This window comes from Lissotriton helveticus, chromosome 2_2 (assembly GCF_964261635.1).
Source record: "Lissotriton helveticus chromosome 2_2, aLisHel1.1, whole genome shotgun sequence".
NCBI lineage: Eukaryota > Metazoa > Chordata > Amphibia > Caudata > Salamandridae > Lissotriton > Lissotriton helveticus.
The window spans coordinates 245,741,603-245,762,941 of NC_136060.1; the positions used below are offsets into that span (position 1 = coordinate 245,741,603).

Genomic DNA, 21,339 nt, shown 5'->3' on the forward strand with positions numbered 1-21,339 from the left:
ACCTGGGTACTTTTGCTCTTCCTTGGCGCACCCAGGTCCTTGACTGTCATGGGCACTTTAGTGCTGGTGAAGGAGCTGATATCTGCATTGTCCCGCTTGCCTTGGTGCGAGAGGGGTACCATAACACAATGCTCTCCCCAGGCCCCAATCCTCTACCCCAGACTAAAGCAGAGGTGGCAGAGGTCAAACACAGCCTTGTTACCGGTGAAGCACACAGATTTTTCAGTAATCACTACATATTTACAAACGTTCACTAATATTACCCACTCATAAGGCATTCTACAGGTCAGCACCACTTTCTGAAGGGGCCTTTCTGTGACAGTATACCCATGAGCAGATACGTGCTGAGTTAGACAGTAGTCTCACAAGTTGAGCCCTTACAAATGTGCACATACGTGTACATGTGCAACCTGCCTATATCCTCTTGCTTTAGCTGCATAGCAGTAGAGCTTCTCTTAAAAGGCAGGCACTGGTGTTTAGCACTCCCAAATCCATTATTACATTGAGTGAGACCCAAGTACAGAGATTCACTGATGGCAGAAGTACATAAACAAAGTAATCTACAAAGCAAAAACTCCAGTGGGGTAAATGGGGGAAACCCATTTCTCACAGTAGCCATATCACTCTTGTTGCAGCGAAGTTATGATTTTACCTGTGTAAGACTTGGACTTAAGTTAGATTAATTTTTCAGAACTCCTTATTGTGCTTACGTAGATGCTGAAGGAGCTTATTAGCCACAAACCTTGCATACACACACAGGAACTTGACAGATCACAAGTGAGAACGCGGGTATTCAGGCAGTCAAACAATTAAATAGCAATAAAGGAGTGACCAGTACTCCTGAGGAAGACATTTGAGCACCATTCTGCTATGTTCATGTTTACTCCATAACAAAGTCACTTGGCAATGAGGAAAATCTACAATTAATCTGACAAATGTTTTATAGCTAGAAGTAGGGCTTAGATAAAAATCCACAGTAACTTTCCTCAGACACCCATTGGTAGAGGTGAGCAAAATTCACACGCCCTGCACAGTGCAAGTTTGCATTCAAGGATTCATTCCCAGAAAGTGATCAACCTTGGTTACAATGACGATGAAAAAATTGTGACAACATGGCGCTCCTTCAATAAAACTTTATTTTGTTGTCTGATCCAAAATTTTACATTTGATTGCCAACAATTTGAATGGGAACACAAAGCAAATATATGTGCAAACCTCAATGTATCATAAAGCCAGACTGCAAGTCAACAAAAGATTTGTTTAGTTGCAACCATATTATAGCTTTGTACATTTCTACTCCCAAAAGGTACCAACATTTTATTGTTCGTCATTTATCAGTCTATTGAAGCCCCCCCCCCCATCAGGAGTATGGGGAGAGAGGGTATATTTTAAAGCTTGGTGGACTCAAAGGAACGGCATGCAAAAAAAGAGAATTTAGCTAAGCATCCTCTCTCCTAACTAGGAATGTAAAACAGTAACTGACTAGACAGTTAACTAAGTACAGGGTTAACGTACGTAACTACAGTTAGTATTCAAAATATATTGGTAAAAGCATATAGAGGACTACTCACACAGGCATTCTAGCATACATCTAGTAGCACTCCTGTATGCATGAATATGGCATTTCTATAGCTCAAATTTAGCCAAAAGGCAGAGCAGTGCTGGACTGTGGAGCGAGCACTGGTGGCCCAAGACCTTGGGCTGCGCTCCCACCCCCCAAGTTGGCAGTAAGAAATCTTGGGGTTTGGCTGGATGCCACTCTCAGCTTTCAGGAGCACCCCAAGAAATTAGCAGGTACCTGCTTTGACATACTCCGAGGGTAGAGACCCTCTTTGGGGTTCTTTGATCCATCTACCCACCACACAATAGTTTGGTGGCTAAATTATGGAATTCCCTGCCTACGCAGATTCGTTGTCTGTATAGCTTGATGTCTTTCCATAAGGCCACCAAGACCTTTCTTTTTCCCATGGCTTAATACTGTATTTCTTCATTGATACTGCTACTCGTGACGGGACGTCTCTTCGCTGAGGCAGCTGTGCGCTAGATAAAAAGATTTAACGTAACATAACTCTTTTACGTACTCTTACACTTCTTGGTAAATTGTCCTCAAAACATCTAAAATGGTGATATTTATATACAATTAGTACAAATGGAACGAACTGCGCCGCCTTTGCATGGATGGTTTGGGGCAGATTCAAAAAGGTATGTATTAGCGCGCAACAAAATGACCATAGTACTATTTCCTGTACCCAAATGCTTTTGTGACTCGGCTCTATGGTGACATTGTAATTGTGAATGTTCATATTCCAGGTCCACCAAATTACTAGTAATTGGGTTGTCAGAATCACCTAACCGAAGATGCAGGTTATGGGAAAATGACTTTAGTAACTTTACACACAAGACCGTTGTTATAAATAAAGGCATGCAACAAAGACGATGAATAAGTAAAATAGAATCTTGCTATTTAGCATCTAATTTGCGATTAGTAAGGCAAAGTATTGACAAATATTTATTTTGTTTAATGAAAATTCGTAAACTATTTACAGGGCCATACATAAAAAGTTAAAAAGTTTAACAACTGGCTAATGCGGGCAAAAAAATAATTCAAATACTTTGTTAAAACTATGCTGACAAATATTTGTTGTAGGTTCTACAGTTGTAAGGCAAATATAAACGGGCAAAGGGCAAGAAATGTATGCAGTTCGATTCGAGCCACAGACTTGCGTGCTGTAACGAGGTCAGCTCCAGAGAAGGAAGCGAGGAGGAACCACAGCAGTTCCGGGCCAGGTGTCAAGCACAAGGAATGCTACAACAGTACACACCGTAATAGCTCTGAGGGGGAGCGATGAGATATCGCCTAAATACATATTATCTGAGGAAAAGAGCTACTGCAGTGACATTAGCTTAAAACAATTGTTTGCATAAGGCGAGTCACAAGTGTAAAACGAAGTCATACATGCAAAATGTGTAAAGCAGAAACACAGAGCGAGTGCTTAGTTTGGTTCAAAAGTAGCCTTCCTCCGAGGTCAATTTTAGAACAATAGTGAAAAGAATGGCCTGCTTATTGCTGTGTTCTTAATTCAAAATACCATGCTTGTTTTTTGACGCACTGCTAGAAATCGAAGGATTACTGGTCGATTTGGCAGCAAGTTTGTTCACAAGACCTAACGCCGACCAACCTCGTTTAGGGAATGACGGCTTACAATCTGCATGCAGAACATTGAGAGCCAGCAGAAGGAACAGATGGAAGGAAAATTCTGACTGCCAGAAGGCGACACACACGACAAGTGAAGTAGAATTCAGGCATAGCGCTTTTCATCATTAGTATTAGACGTTATCCCCATAATGTATATTTATGAAGCCTTAATTGTTTGTATTTAGGGCTCAATGGTTACTTTGCAACTCATGAGCTCGGATATAGATCTGCTATACATCTTTTCACATACAATGTGTACGTCTTGCAAAAATACTATGCCAGATTTATGACTTGACAAATTGAAGGTTGTATTAAACACTACGAGTATATTTACTCCAGCTGTTGTAAGGATCATGCCTTCTAATGCAGAGGCCCCTTTCTCATTTCAGTTTGAATAGGTGTTATTGAACCAGGCATGTGCTTTTATTTTGTAAATGCATAATGAATATGTCTGATAAGCAAGGTCAAAAACACATTCAGTGATAATTTAGTGACTGTTTAGTTTAGAAATGATTCCAGGAATTTTATAAATCCGTTTCCCTCCATAATTTTAATATTTTATCTATATAATCACTTGCTTTTAGGCTTCTTTTAGTTTTAGGTCATTGAACACCTAAAAGCAGGCACCATTTTGTGCAGACCGAGACTCCACTTTGTCATAGGACTGTTTAGCAAATTGTGTTTTTTTTTTTTTAACTGAGTGTTGTATAGCGCAAACTAGACCCGAGAACGGGTATCAGAGCACTTTACAGGAGCACCAGTTTCGTTACATGAGGACACATTCATTTTTTTTTTGGTTAGGCACGAGGAGATTAAGTGATTTGCCCATAATCACAGGATGTTGAGCATCGTTGCCGAGACTCAAACCCGGTTCCCCAGCTTCGAGGTCGATAGTTCTAGCCGTAATGCTATATATCCTCTCCCCTAACTTAACTTCCTAAGTCTAAAACATAGTGGCCTTTATCCTATCCCCTAACTTAACTTACCAAGTCTAAAACATGGTGGCCTTTATCTTCCTGAGGAACTGTAAATATGTCATATGCTCCAGTCAATGAGATAAACAAAAAACACAGGTGCGACATCTGTCCTGAACAGGTACTTTTTTTTCAAGGTCAAATAACAACCATAACCCAAACAATTTAGTCTCTACTGCCGTATGTTTACCTTATAAGCACATCCACTGATGTATACGATTATGTCAAGAAATTAAAAATGTATGTTGGAATTTCTACCGGAGTTAAGACTCAGAATAAAAGGGCTGCCACTTGACCACTTGTCAGGGGAGACACTTCACCCAGGTCACAGACCAATATCCAGAGAAGCACAGCACCATATTCCATCAGGACTGAAGAAACCTGGAGGCAAGATGGCGCCTGCATGGAGGCAAGATGGCGCCTGCACGTCAGGCGTGTTTGTGAGAGCTCCGTTTGGGCGGCCTGACAAATCCTACCTGAGCTTTGGCGGCGGCGTTTCTAGTGATTGCAGAGGGTGCTGCGATGCGTCCTTGATTTTTGACTTCTGATTGCCGTTATTTCGCTGACTCTCCAGGGATCTCGCTGTGGATTGCTGTGCAGAGGAGCCCCTTGAGAACCTGAGCTGCTGTGTTCTCGAACAACGTTTGTCGGAGTCATCTGCCCCGTACTTGAAGCACTTGCTGGGTTGGACGGGCGTGGTGGTTGCAGCGTAGCCTATTGGACACACCCGGGAAGGATTGCACGCTGACTTTTGGTGCAGCGGGGCTGCTCGGCTGCCCTGCTGGGAGACGCCTGTCTCGGACACGGGCACGGCGCCTTGGACAGACCGGGGAAGGAAGCTATACGCTGATTTGGTACAGCGGGTCTACCCGACTGCTCTGCTGGGAGTCGGGCGTGGACGTTACAGCACCTGGGGAGAAACTACACGCCGGTTTTGGTACAGCGGGGCTACCCGACCGCTCTGCTGGGAGTCGGGCGTGGACGTTACAGCACCTGGGGAGAAATTACATGCCGGGTCTGGTGCAGCAGAGACTGAGCAAAACCCAAGGAATAGAGACCTCCTAGGGGGAAGAAAAGTAGAAAAGAACATCGAATAATTGCCAAGTAAGAACTATCTATAACCTCTATATCCTCAGAGACTGAAATAAAAGCAGACTTAAGTTAGTGGAGATTAAACACCTGCATAATCACTTATTTTTAAAAAAAAAATAAAAAAAAAAAATATTTGGACTTGGAAGGGGCTAAGGGACTAAGGGACTTAAGGAAGCCTTAGAAGGCTTTAGGCTCAGAGACTTGGCAAGTGGGATTTTTCAACATGCCCCCAAAGGTCGCACGTGGTGGGAAAACCAGACCCAGCGGTGGATCGGGACTCGTGCTGCACTTGCGGCAAAATCAAGGCAAGATAACAGCAATAATGACCCAGATAACACCCAACTGGGCACCCCAAAAATTCCACAAATATTCTCCAAGGGAAAAGCAACAACAATGATTATTAATACTGATCCTCAGATTAGTGGAGGGAGTCAGGGAAAGGGCGGTGTATCATCGATTAACGACCAAGACCAAGATGAGACGCTAGTAGCTGCATTGGAACAGCTGATTGTTTCTCCAACAACCCCTTTGGTAATCCCATTCACAAGCGCCTCATTACCTGACCCTCCCGTATTATCAGAGATACAAAATGATGCCACTTTCAATGGTAATGATGGAGGGTTTATAGAATTGGCTCCACCTCGATTTGAAGGGGTAGAAGGCGACGGCGATGGCGACCCCACAGGCAGTAAAGACAGCGAATTTTACTCTCTATCTGAACATTCAGTGGGTTCTGACCTGGAAGAGGATTTGGATGAGGACATTGAAACTTCGAGTAAGGAGAACACATGTAAGGAAGCACATGCTAGTGTTACAGATGAATTGAGAACAACTAGGTCTTGGAGCGAGGAAACCTCCGAAGGAGATCCAACTATTATAGATCAAGAAATAGAGCTGGATCTAGCAGACTCTATTCAACAAACTAGCTCTAGTCCTGGACTTCCTAATCAAATGCCTATTGATCTAATACTGAAAGCTATATCGGAGCAACGACTAGAGGCAAAAGCAGAGCACTTGAAAACGCATAATGCGTGCAAAAAATTACAGAATACGGTACGACGCCTAGCTAAATCATGCAATGATTTTACGGATAGGATGGCAGAAGCAGAAGGACGCATATCCTCATTGGAGGATCAAGTAACACATATAAAAACTAGTTTTGACGAGTCAAAAGGGTTGAAAGAAGATGCGAACTCTAAACTCGTTGATTTAGAGAATAGACGCCGTCGTAATAACCTACGAGTTTTGGGTGTTCCTTAAGGAAGTGAGGGGCATGATGTACAACAGTTTGTTATTGAACTTTTTGAGGAAGCCCTTCCCGATGTCAAAGTTTGGGATTGGTCTATGGAGATACAGAGGGCACACCGCTTCCCTTTTCGTAAACAAATGGCACGGAACACCCAAACAAGGCAATATCCTCGGGCCATCTTGATATCCTTGAATAACTTTTTGGCGAGACAGAAATTGTATGATCTGGCTAGGCCGGACAAGAAGCGCTCTGGGAAGGGTATAGAATTTTTTGTACGCCCTGACTACTGTCACTCTACGGTAGAAAATCGTTGGAGAATGCGCCAAATGATCGAACCATTCCAGAAAAAGGGAGCACAAGCTTTTCTGCTTCAACCCTCCACGCTTAAAATCGTGTATAAAGGTCAAAATAGATTCTTTACCGCTGAAGCTTTAGCAAAGGCCTATCTGAATACACTAGAGTGAGAAGTAGGACTCGAAGATTAGTAGATCAAGTGTATAGTATGGTATAGACTCACTCTATCTAATGTTTGGACTTTTAGTCATGCCCAAACATCTGTGGCGCTCTCACATACATCACCGGGGCAATAGGCCCCTTTGCCTTAATGATGGGGAAGGGTCACGGGGGGGGTAGTAGTGTTGGGGGAGGGGTCTGGGGGGGGAGGGTTGTTCACGGGGGTGTGTTTGGGGTGAACAAGGGGGAAAAAACTCAGTCAAAGTCATGGAATATTGTGTTGAATTGAATAGTTTTTCTGATGTTGTTGGAATGGTACAATGGTATAAATTAATATTCGCAAGGAACTTCTTTTTTTTCATGGCAAACCCTTATTTTCGAATATGTTCTTTTAATGTATGTGGTCTCAATAATGTGCAAAAGCGTAAACGTGTGATGCATGAAATTCGGTTAATACAACCTGATATAATATGTATACAAGAGACGCATATACCATGGGTGAAAAGACAAGTATTAACCGATCTTGGATTCATAGTGCTTGCTGCCTCACAACAATCAACTACGAATAGAGGGGTGGCTATCTTAGGTCAACGCTCTGTAATCACGACGGGGAAGGTTAAAGTAGATAGTGTAGGACGTTAGGCAATTGTGGAATGTGTAATTGGCAATGTTGTGACAACGATTTGTACAGTATATGGATCCAATGTGGATGACATTGCAGTTATAGAATATTTAAATGTAGAACTAGCCCTATGGAGTACTCCATTATTTGTACTGGGTGATTTCAATATTCATGGGGAACTGAATACATGGGATCCAAACTTTTCTAGATATTTAGGTAGGAAACCCAAGGTTTTTAAGGCACTACGTCAACTTTTATCCCAACATGGGTTGATTGATGGATGGCCTGTGACCCATTTGAAAGATCCTGGATATACTTTTTTTTCTTCACCACATAAGAAATTTGTCCGAATAGATTATATTTTCATACCTAGATATATGGCACAAGGATCCAATATGTTTGTTAAACCACGCATTACCTCAGATCATGCCCCAATTGTTATGGAGTTACCTATATCTAATACACATAGAACACAAAGACCCTTCACTTTTAATAAGAAATTGTTATTAGATGAAACATATGTGAATCAAATTATGGATTGGACCCTGCAATTTCTTGATCACAACCGAGCCTCTACATCTTATGCAATGGTATGGGATTGTTTTAAGGCAGGGCTACGCGGTGAAACTTCTAGTTATAGCTGGAGTATACAAAAGAAAAGGAAAAATATAATGATAGAATTAATACGAGATTTAGCTAATGCAGAGTTTGATTTAATTCGCGATATTAGATTACAACGCAATAGTGAAACATCACAAAATGAAGTCGCGAAACATAAAGCGAAGATAAACAGGATTTGGAGTCAGGACATAGCATTACAATATAAGGTGTTTCGCGCAGAGAGATATGAATATGGGGAAAATGTAGGCAGATGTTTAGCACAGAGAATGCGCGGGAGACAGAATATGCAGCGCATAAATTCTATAGAAAATAATCAGGGTATTTGTGTAGAATCACCAGAGGGGATACTACAAGTGTTTTATGAATACTATACAAATCTTTATACCCAAGAAGATTCCTCTCCTGATTCACTTAATCAATACATAGATAATTTGGAATTGCCCCATCTAAACTCAGCACAGCAGGAACAATTAGAGCTTCCTATCACAATTGAAGAACTCGAGATCTCATTGAAAGAATTAGCCCTTGGGAAGGCCTCCGGTCCTGATAAACTTCCATTAGAAATTTACAAAATCCTATTCCCTATAATAAAAACAGACATGCTTGCAACGTTTTTAGAAGCTCAAAAGGGCCATCCCCCACCATCATGGGAAATGCTAGCATAGTTATATTTCATAAAAAAGATAAACCTCTGCATCTACCTGGGTCGTACCGTCCCATCTCCCTTATAAATGCGGACGCAAAACTATATTCTAAAATCTTTGCTAATCGATTGAGCCAAATTGTTCCAACCTTAGTTTCTCAACAACAACACGGCTTTCTTCCAGAACGCGGCACTATTAATCATTTACACCGGGTTATTGCAACACTAGACTATGCTACTGCACAACATAAAGACGTCGGATTGGTGTTTTTAGATGCCGAAAAAGCATTTGACCGCGTTTCATGGGCATTTTTGTGGGCAGTTATGGGGAAAATGGGATTTGGTTCACGACTTATATCTTCGCTACAAATTATGTATAGGCACCTGAGGGCCAAGATTTGTATATCTGGACAAGAATCTACGGCGGTTAATATCACGCGGGGTACACGACAGGGTTGTCCCTGTTCACCATTATTATTTGCTATTTATATAGAACCCTTGTTTAAGGCATTAATGTCATCTCAACAAATTCAATCTATGGCTCTACCAGGAGGCGATATAAAGGTGTTAGCTTATGCTGACGATATTGCAGTGGTAACTTCTGATCCGGAATCTGCACTAATTGAAATAGAAAATCTTACAGGCTTGTTCGGCAATGTGTCCGGATACAAACTTAATAGCCAAAAAACTCAGGTTATATGCTCACCAGGCCTATGTACTAATGATAGCAGGGTTACTATAGAGGCCAAATATTTAGGTATTAAAATTAGACTCATGCCTCAACAGTTAGTCTCGTCAAATTGGGCTGATATATTAGTGTCAGTAAAAAATCAACTTGATAAAATAGAATGTCTGCACTTATCGTTAGTAGGGAGACGCAATGTCTTAAAAATGACTATCCTTCCGAAAGTTTTATATTATTTCCGAGCAATACCACTGGAAATACCCACAGAATTGAAAAAATTGCAATCTATAACTGATCGATTTCTATGGAGTGGGAAAGCAACACGGAGAGCATCCAAATTTATGACTTTACCAATCTTAAGGGGGGGCTGGGGAGTCCCGAACTTTGCACTCTACTATTTGGCATGCCTTATACAAAATCTTAAATATTTCTCAATTGGCGGAACTCCACCCTCATGTGAAAGCCCTGATATTTTCTCTCTTTTATTAGGTCCACAATCTCGTCAAATGTTACTTCGTTTCACAGAACCTAGCTATTACAAAAGAACGAGATTCAAACTTATATTGTCCGCTTTCAAAGGATGGCGTTCTATTCGGAAGCTCATCTCATTGGGTCGTATTAATTTTTACACTCCGTGCAATTCTATAGAACTCCTTCCGGCAATCTTCAGGGATCGTACTATGGGCATTTGGCGGGAGAAGGGTATAATAGCTATAGGCGACATGGTTAAAAATTGTAATATTGCCTCATTTCAGGAGTTAAGAGACCAATTCAGTCTTTCGAAATATGACTTCTTTAAGTACTTGCAAATAAGGAATTTTTTCTATTCACACCCTCATATTGTACCATTATGTTCCAACGAATTTATGGAAATATTAAAAAAACCAACACGCATAGGGACTATTTACAATTATCTGTTAAACCTACATCAGGATGATATGGATCAACAGGCATCAAAATGGTGTACGAGACTAGGCACATCAGCAGCACCATTTCAAGAATCAATAGTCATGGCTGATAAAATTATTCTTTCTGCCAATTTATATTCTCAACATTACAAAACTTTATTTAATCTTTATCACACACCACATAAAATGTTAAAATGGAGCAACGCATATAACGGGAAATGTTATAGGTGTCAATGTGATTTGGCAGATATTATACATATATTTTCAGACTGCCTTATATTAAAACCATTTTTTGTATCCATAGAACTCTCCGTAGCACATATTACAAAATGCGATGTAAAAATCTCCAGAGAGATGATTATTTTTGGTTTATCGAATGATAATGAATTGTTTCTAGGTTATCAAGAGAATAGATATATTATATTCATGGCCATGGCTGTAGCTCGCCTTTGTATATCATCAATGTGGTTAAAACCTGAGGCACCTACATGTGAAATGTGGCGAGCAAAATTTTATAATATCTTTAATTTGGAGTTTAACCTTTATCGCGTCAAATCAATTAGGAAAAAGAGAAGAGGGTACAAAATTTGGCAGACTTTGATAAGATTATTTGGATCATTAGTTATTATTATTTATGTTATTTAAGAATATGAAGATGTTGCCTAGATTGTACATATCTGATGTTATGACCACTTCTTGATTTTCTATCTCTATGCATGTTGAATATTTGTTTTTTTTGTATACATGACTTTGAACTGAATCAATAAAAAAAAAAAAAAAAAAAGGACTGAAGAAACCTCCAGCAAGACTTTGAGGCTTTGCAAATCATTCCATGCTGCCTTCACTAACTAGTACCAGGATTGTGCTGACAAGCAGATGCAACCTCCTAGCTCTTGACCTTGTGCCTGAAATAGCGGTCAAGCTATTGCAAACTGACAACCAATCTTGTTGTCCAGGTATGTGCACCAAGTCCGAAACAAAGGCTTATTATTTATTCATTTGCTGAAACTAGCATAGCACTTACAGATAACACAGTGAGGGTGTTATGGGCTTTTAATTGTGATGTTACGATTTATTTCCCTGTTTTTACTGTTACTGAAAAGCTTAGCTGCTTTTTATCTTCGGTGACATTACCAATATTGTATGCAATAGATCCTGGCATTTTAAAATAACTTTTTTCTTAAATAAATATGCTGAAATGCGTATTTCGTTTTTAGTGTTCTTGAGTATGTAAATCAATAATGAACAATTGTTTGGATTATCACTGCTTCCCATTAGTAACCCAAAAGCAATAATAACACTTCAGTTATGCATTGGTTGGGGTTTTGTGGGGTTACAATAACCAGTGTTTCACATTCAGTGCAGGTGCACTGAACTAAGTTCACTGGTAGAGCAGAGGTAAAAACTCAGTTCACACAACACAATGTTGGCCATTCTTTAAATTTTTGATATTATATGCCAGTGTCCTCCGTTGGTATAGCGATGTTCATCAAAGGGCTACGAATTATAGCATTTTGGTAATGGTCCGGATGAAACTGCGATGTGGCAAGGATATCTAGGCTGAGGTCAATACAAGGAATAGCAGTCAACTAGTCCCACATCACGAGGTTGACACAGACCAAGTGACGTGTTTTTTAAAATAATCAATAGCGCAAATCAATCTAGCTCAACGGAGTCCTGCACAAGTTTAATGAAGAGAAAAAAAGATTAGCAGCCTCTCCTCGGAGAGGCTGCAGGTAGTTATTTAAGTTATTTCGAAGGTGGATGGCATGTTCTTTGTAGAGATGTACTTACAAATTTCAAGGAATGAAATGAAGAGACGTGACTGCTGAGGACAGTTATTCCAGATCTTGTGTGTGTAATTCGAGAAGGCTTATTTTTTCCTTTCTTGAACCTCCTGGTTTCCAATCTAGTGATCGAAAAACTGTGTGCGCAGTGTCAACCACTAGTGATGTGGATTGTTTCTAAAAACAGGACTGGGTTTTAGGTTTGAGGATACCGCCTTGCAGGCGATACAACAGGTTTTAGTGACAGACTTTAGTATGAAAGTCAGCCAGTGGAGTTTGCAAGTGCTAGTCTAACATTATCCAACCTTTTCTAGTTTTGGGGGATAATTTTCTATCTCAGAGGTAGCTACTCTGAAGACCTTTTCTTAATTATTGTCAACCTAAATTTCCATGAGACAAACTATGGAAATTGATTTGGTCTTTCAGATCATGTTTGAGAGAATATTCATTCACTTAAGAGTATGTTACTTGGGCCACTCTTGACCAGGTTGGACTTCAAGGAATAGTTTGACCCGTTTGATACATTTTACATGGGGGTTGCCCAACATTTTTTTGGAAGACTTAAATGGAGACTCGGCTAAGTTGAGGGCATAAGTGGGTACTCTCTGATCGACTCACCGAAGGGCTATGATGTCTCATGTCATACTAGCATTCACTATGAGCTATATTTGAAAATAAATAATGTACTCTGATTTTCTGTAAATTTTTAAAGATGATATTACTGGAGTTTTTTTTTTAACAAACTCATTGCGATACTCCAATTAGTTAGTAAGGCTTCAGCAAGCTCTAATAAAAAGTACAAATTTTAGGGCAAGCCTACTGTTTGTTGTGAGACATACTGTGGTCTTACCAACAGCATACAGGGGGCTTGGAGACGGCTCATTACTTACCATTTGTTGGCTTTTCTCTCACACATTTGCCTGCTTCCTATTCATCTTCTAGCTCATCAATCTTGTGTATGCCCGTCCCATGAAGCAAAACCATTTTACTATCTATTTTAATTGGCTGGCTTCTATCGATTGCTTTTCAAGACTTTTTTCTTCAAGTATTGGTTTTCCAGCTGTCCTATTCGTGTACTTCTCTCCCTCTGCATTCTGTGTTTGTTGGCCATCTGTGTGCTTTTCACACCCCGTTTATTTGGAATTCGCCCTTGTGTACTTTGCCCTTTTGCTTTCTCATCTGTGTGCTTCTTTCCACCAACTCCATGTTATTGTCTCTCCTGTTGCTTCTCCTCTCCACTTCTGCCCGCACTGTTTTCTAACCTCACCTACGCTCTTCTCTTTTGCTTGCTGCTTCTCTTCTCTGCCCTCCGTGTTGCTGCACCACTACAAGCACCCTTCTCCTCTCTGGTCTATTACTTCTCTTCCCCACCCCTGTTTTGGTTCTCTCTCATCCATGCCTTCTAGTCTCTCACCCATTGCGTCTCCTCTGCACTTCAGACCTCGGTGTAACTTCCTCCTAACTGCAACCTTCGTTCTACTTTCCACCAACCGGGCCCTCCATGTTGCCTCTCCTACACCCCACCATCTGTGTTGCTCCTTCCACCTATGCTTTAAAAAATGCTTTTGCATTCATTTCTTTTTATTTACTGATCCAAATAGGTAAAATGTTTTTTAAAAACCTTGCGCCATTTAGTGGGTATGTCATTACTTTGCTTTTTCTTTTACTCATCCAATAAGGCATTAGGGATTCTATACAAAAAAGCTAAAAATCATTGTCAAAGCCAAAAAAGTCCCAAAGGAAACACCTACTAGCTTTGCCAAGGTTTGTTTTTTGCAGAAGAAACGCCACAGCCATCAGCTGAGCAATCATTTAATATGAAAAAAGACGTTAGACGTGAAAAGGTATAATGAAGTGGGGTATGGATTTGTTCGTGTCATATACAAAGGATATGAAGTCGGTTTCGTATCTTCTTGGAGGAGAGGAAGGGGAAACAGTGAAATCCTGAGTCTCACATAAGAGGAAATGTTTGAATGGTCTGAAAAGGCAACATGATCTTTCACACGTACACAAAAACAATCAATCATAAATAGTAATAAAAAGGTGGGAAGTCTCGCAAAAATTATAAAGCCAGAATAAAATCTGAAAAACCATTACCCTTAATGCCTGTCAGAATAACTTTGAAAAAACTATTAACCTTAGGAGCTATGCAAGTTTTTTTCTTATTTGAGAAATGGAGAGCATTTCAAGCAATTCCATTTTCTCGATATAAGATCTGGCAAATCTTGAAAAGTAGTTTGTATGCAGTGCGAAACTTTACAAGGTTCCACTTAAAAGACAAACGCACTTGACATATGCTGTCTTGAGGAACCAAGTAGGTGGAGTGACCAAAACATAAATCACAACTCACTTGACAGTTGCCTTAGGACACTGAAGTCTATTTTGTGCAACCCAGCTGCACTATTAGGTAACAATTCAAATATCACTGGACACATATAGGAAAGTCCCTACCTTTTTAGGTCTCGGACCGAAGGTTGCGCTTGCGCAGTCTCCGGTCGGAGATTTAATGATTTGGAGTATGGGGGCTTGAACCCGCCTCTCTCTTCCATTCTCCTCCATTGGCTGGCTTCCTAAACGGAGGCCAGCCATTGGAGGAGAAGGGAGTCACTCCAATGAAGCCCAGTCTCTTTCGGATTCGGGGTCGTGTTTTTGGCGTTCTTTCGCCCTGTGACGTCACCCGTCACTCAGAACGCCAAAACACACCCCCGAATCCGACATTTTCAGACATTTGCAGCCGCCATTGTTTCCCGGAACAGCCTCGCTGTCACCACAGGTAAGTTTTTCTTGTTTCACCTCCCTTCCTCCTTTCTCTTCCCAGTCAATTCTTGTTCTAAACTACATTTTGCTAGCCAACACGAGATGGTGCTTTTCTAAAATTAACCTCTGACTTGTTGAGTTAGATGTCGTGGACGTTTTCATTTCCGGGATTTTGCCCCGGAAATGGAAGACGGACTAGCATGGCAACCTGCTTTTTGCGTTCCATAAACATGGCGGCCATTTAATGAGGTTGTAACGGGCTGTGGGGGTTAGCGCTGCTCGACAACGTCAAGTTATTAGTGAACGAGCACAAAGATGAAGCTAACATGTAAGCTAGTGCTGTCACGGGCCAAGGCATGCGAGCTGGAGAGCGTGAGGAAACTCAACTGCTGGGGCAGCCGGTTAAGCGACATCTCAGTTTGCAGAGAGATGCCCAACATCGAGGTGATCACACTCAGCGTCAACCAGATCGCCAGCCTGCAGCCCCTCAGCCACTGCCAGAAGCTGGCCGAGCTCTATCTGCGAAAGAACAACATCCAGAGCCTGCGTGAGATCTGTCACCTGCAGGGGTTGCCCAGCCTGCGGGTGCTTTGGCTGGCGGAGAACCACTGCTGCGGCCCAGACCCCCACCGATACCGGATGACAGTTCTGAGGATCCTGCCCGGTCTGCAGAAGCTGGACAACCAGGCCGTGAGCGAGGATGAGCTGGCCCAGGCCAAGGAGGAAGGGGACCTCCTGCTGCCGTGGAGCTGGTTGGAATGTTATGAACTCCGTGCAGAGGACAGGAAACCGTGGCTGAAGGGCAGGGGGAATGGCAAGAGGATCATTGTGCCTTACACTTTGGCATGGGCTGGATGTGGGCTGAAATCGGTGTCCTGCAGCGCACATCACTAACCAGGTGAAGAATGTAACTGGATGGACAGATGCATTAAATGGTGTATCGAAAAACACTACGCAATATGTTTTACAGACTGCAGAACACCAAAAAAGCAGAGATCCTGCAATTTCGAGCAGATCAGTCTCTGGCCAGTAGACATCTGAAGTTGTCCAATACAAGCTGTAAAATTACGCATTTAACCCCGTTTTAGTGCACTTTGGTTCACCGAGTCCCACATATCCTAAGCATCGCAATGCAAACAAAAAGAAAATAGCTAAATACATTCCACCCGTGAGGATAAATGTGTTGATAAAACTCCAATCGTGCTTTATTCCATGAGGAAGATCGTTATGGTTTGGGAAAAACATAACGGGTGTTTTAGCATAAAGATAAGGTGATCGTTTGATGTAGAATTCACGGAAGACTTCGAATTAACAGTTAATGTTGTAAAACATTTATAGACCCTGGCTTCCAGACATAATTTGTGCATTATATACTGTTGTAAATACGTAATGAAATATATAAAAATGAATGAACTCGTCGTGCAGCTCTTTTGTTCAGTCCGCAGGAGTATTTTGTACTTTCGGTAGAATAAGCGGTTTAATTGAACAGGTTTTCGGTGTAATAGAATTGATCTGCCACAATTGTAAGATGGCCGTCTCTCTTTACATGAAGCTGCGCCAGATGTTATGTTTCCTGTATTTCCGTCAATTCGTGGCGGTAGCCTTGGCTTATGCCTTATGCTGCTCCTGTAGCATCCTTACTTGTTGCTTAGGTTACGGCTGAGGGACTGGAGGCTGAAATGCGCATGCATGCTTGTTAGTTCTACGGTGATTTAAAGAAGCATTGGACTTCGCTCTACTGTCCTGATCTGTAGCTGGTCATGATGGCAGACACTGAGTGTGGAGCTGTGCGGGAGCAACACAGGTTCAACCAACGCGCCCTGGAAACATATCTGGGAGACCGACTACCAGGCTTCCCGTCCGACACGCCGCACGTCCTGACTGTTAAGCAGTACAGGTAATTATTAGGACTCCGGGGTCACGGAGCTCACCTGTGTAATATTCTAGGCTGCGCCTCGCACCTGTCGGAAAGTGCACTGAATAAGCTCTTGCATTCTTGGACAACTGGACATTAAACAAATTGGCATCCCCTTCAACCTCAATTGCTACAATAGGGAAAGTGTTGTATAATATTTGGATATTCCGTAGAGTTCTTGTATCCCCGCTGTTTGGCTGTCTTCTGAAAAGAAACGCCTCCTTGTCTGCAGCAGATCGAGGCAGCTGAGCTCATTTTCAGGCGGGGTTACTGAATGCTCAAAGTCAGTTTAGGCTACAAATTATCTGGGAAGTGTCTAATGCCACCACAGTACAAGAAGAGGCAGGCAAAAAACAAGATAACAAAACTGAAACGTTTAAGAGTGTAGCTACCATGAGGCCTTGAAACAAAGTGAAATACACGGAATGGAGCAGGGATTTTAAGTGGGGGGGGGGACTGACAAATTCATATACTCGTACCCAACAATGGATAGAAACATAGCAAAACTTATTGTAGGCAATAAACATTTAAGGGAAACGGGTAGGACAACCCCTCAGGGAATTAAACTTGACCTGGAGGCCGAACATAGATTCATGATGTAAATACATTCATCTACCGAGGCACCACATTCTGCTTTTGCAACATGCTTGCTTTAATGGAGTGTTAGTCTGAGAGAGCAAGTGTGGTAATGTAAATAGCACCATGTGACCTATACTTAACCCTTCTGGTCTGATTAACTGGTGTATTTTGCTCAACCCCACAGCGACAAGGATGTACTATGTGTATCCAGCAGTTGTAATAAATAGTAGCTAATGTTCTAAAAATGGAATGGCGTTTGGAGGCCTTGTTGCTCGTGGCCATTGTCATCGTTCAACGTTGAAAGAATATATATATTTTAGCAGCACTTGGGAAAATGAATTGATATGTTAGAAACCTTTGTTCTTTATTTTTTATTTATTTATTTAATGCGATGTTATATAGCGCGAACTTTACCTGAAGGTGTCAGAGCGCTTTACATAAGAACCAGTTGCAAAACATAAGGATTTAGGATTACATGCGTTACATAAAAGATACAAACAGAAAAAAATGCAAATGTACAAGATGAAAAGTCACACAAGGAAGAGATACAAACAGAAAGACAAATTGCAAATGTACAAGTAGTAAAGTCACTCAAGGAAGAGATAAGAATGAATATACTCTAAGAGTCAAATAGGAACGGTAGAGAGTACAAAGGTCTACTGCATATACTAGTGATTAGAGTTATCTCTATATACATATATATATATTACCTACTGGCGGTCGCCAGTAGGTATATATAGTTAGGATTTTTTCTCTATGGGATTTTTGAAAATTCTATGTCTAATAACTTTGGCGTTTGTGGACGGAATTGGATGAAATTTTCAGGAAAATGGAACATTTTGTTTATGAGCAGCCCCTGAAAATTTGGGGGGGTTTTGTCAAGGGGGGTCCCAAAACGTGTTTTTCCCATTCATTTTTCCATAGGGCGGTTGGACTCACTTTTAGCTCGAACGGCTGAATGGATTTCCACGAAACTTGGTAAAATTGTAGATATTGTTTGCCCGATGTGCCTTTGCTAGGTCTCAAGATATGTGCTCCTGTGAATTTTGAGTAAATTAGGTTTAAAAAAAGATATATATCTAGAGCCGCGCCCGGTGCGCGTACCGGGGAGCTCTCCGGGCGCGCCGCGCAACTTGCGCACGGCAAGCTGATTGGTTCTCGGGTGTCTGTAAACATTCGAAACAGTCCGCAGCGGCCGCCATCTTGTGTCTCGGTAGGATTGAGACACAAGAGGTGGCAAAAATCAAAGGGGGAAATGAGCAAAAGGGAGCAGGGTACACCCCCCTGACCCCCTAGTTTTGATGTGGGGGCCATAAAAGGGTCCCGCGGGTAAAAAAAAAAAAAAAATTTAATTCGATTTTCGCGGGGGGGGAGCGCCCGGTACGCGCACCGGGGAGCGTACGGGGGAACGTACCATGGAGATAAAAAATAAGACTTTTTTTAAAAAAAAAATAGCATTTTTTTATAAATTGGAGGTAGTTCTGAAAAGAACTTTTTTTTGTTTTTGTTGTTTTATATTTTTCTAGACTTTTTAAAACGATTTTATATTTTTTTTGGATTTTTGTCAGGGGAAAAACAAAAACAGGGATTCCAAAACTGCTCAACAGGAGCAAAAAAATGTGAAAATTTAGGGACTGGCAGTGCAGCGGTGTTGCTGTTTCTTTATGGCAATGAGTTCAACACTCTGCTCCCCATAGCAGAGCAGTTCGTCACACTCCGTGCACAGAAATGTGATGCCTGCAAACACCGGCTGTATGTTAGGGACCATTCTTCCACGGGGTGGTCCCGAAGGTGTTGCTCCACCAGTGGAGGTGCTGCCGCCATCTGTGGGTAAATTCCGTGCCAGCTCTCTGACACTCTCCCTGGCAAAGTTGTTTGGGTGTCTTCTTTTGACATGCCTGATTAAATTGGCATTTCCAAAACTATATTTTTTCAGAGGATTGCCTCTGGATAAAGTACTACCACATATTTTGCAGGTTACTTTGGGAGCATTGACTTTTTTTTGTCCTTCAGGGATGTCATAGAATTTCCAGATGAAATGGTCTTTTTTCTTCTGCTGAGGAGGGTCCTCATCTAAAAATCCGTCGGAATCACTGCTGGATGACTCTCTTGCAGCCATTGCTGTAGATAAGGAAAGTAGGAGATGAAGACAGTACACAGAACAGCTCTTGCTCTCTCCAAGTACAAAGCAATAGTGAGAGAAATGGGTGGGTTTCACACAATTTGGAGAAAAAAAAGTTCTGAACCAATGAAAAGTGTTATTTTAAAGTCACATGGTTTGACGCGCTTACGCTACGCGCCCCGGGGCGCGTCCCGGGGCGTGTTTCATAAGCGCATCGGGGCGTTTACGTTGCGCGATCGCATGCGCTTCCGGGTGCGCTTACGCGGTGCGTCATAAGACGCATCTCGCGGCTACGCGATACGTGTCTTATGACGCAAGGCGTGGCAGCTACGCAATACGTCACGATGTTGTTTTCGTTCGCGGCAATAGCGCTATCGGGACGCTCATCAGTACGCGCCCCGGGGCGCGCCGCAAGATTGCGCTTACCCGTGCTTTCACCGGTCCGCGCCCCGGGAGCGCACCGAAAAGAATTAAAAAAAAAAATGACATAATTATACAATATAAAATTCGCTTTAAAATTTATTCTTTTTTAAAACTATAAACATTTGCTATTAAAAAACCTATGAAATTCACTGAAAAAACCATAGGTTATAGACCATATATAGTTAGGAATTAGCATTTACAAAACCATTGAAATTCACTGAAAAAAACATAGGTTATAGACCATATATAGTTAGGAATTAGCATTTACAAAACCTTATTTTACTCACACAAAACCATTGAAATTCCATATATAGTTAGTTGCACTAACTATATATCGCGCACTTGCAATCCACTGCTGATGATGTCACATTACATCATTCATGACATGGTCAGTGACATCACTGATGACATCACTGATGACATCTCAAATGACATCACTGATGACATCTCATTTGACATTACTGATCACATCACTGATGATATCATTCATGTGATGATACGATGAACCTCTTCAGACTCTAATATAACCTTAGATACACTCAGTGTAAACAGACATTCACAGACTGTCACTCATCCATGGAGTTACTCACACACCTAGTCAGTCTTGCAAAGAATCAATCACACCTCCATTTCCTCAACTATATAGTTATACACACCTTACTTATTGAAACATATACTAATACATATTTACTCTCTTATACAATCCCTGATACAAGTTCACAATGATCCATACAGCCACTCACACATTCACTGGCTCTTATGCACAGTTATTTATATATGTCAACTCTCACATGTACTGTGTTTTACATATGTACTTACTTTGACATGTAGCACTGAGATATCCATTCACTCACCAATACACTCATGCACACAGTCAACCGCCCATACAGCTGTTTCCACATGCACTTTTGAACCCATACATCTAGTGAATCAACTGCTCACACATCTATGCACAGAGTCATACACCTCCCAGACACCCACACACACACTCAGTCTCCCATACAAATACTTGGGCAACCAATCAATAACCCATAGAGTTAGTCATATAGCTAATGATCAGCACATGCATCAGATTACAGAACAACAGACACAATGATGCACAATTTAAAACAGTTTAGTCACTAACCCATGCACTCAGTGAGACACATTTAATCACTCACTTATACAGTCAGTCATGCACCTACTAAATCCTTCATCCAGACACTTATACATCCACTCATTCTTCAATATGTAAGACATATTTTAACTTTACAGAAACATACAGTCACTGGATGTTGTCATCAGTGATGTCATCAGTGATGTCATTTGAGATG

At 41.4% G+C, this 21,339-nt stretch overlaps 1 protein-coding gene and 1 pseudogene across 1 annotated transcript in view; one reads left to right on the forward strand and one right to left on the reverse strand.

The window, feature by feature from the left end:
• STIM2 (stromal interaction molecule 2) overlaps nt 1-21,339 on the reverse strand; it is a 512,550-nt gene that overhangs the window by 350,974 nt on the left and 140,237 nt on the right. The window lies entirely within an intron of this gene.
• LOC144821947 (cilia- and flagella-associated protein 410 pseudogene) lies at nt 15,303-15,881 on the forward strand (annotated as a pseudogene).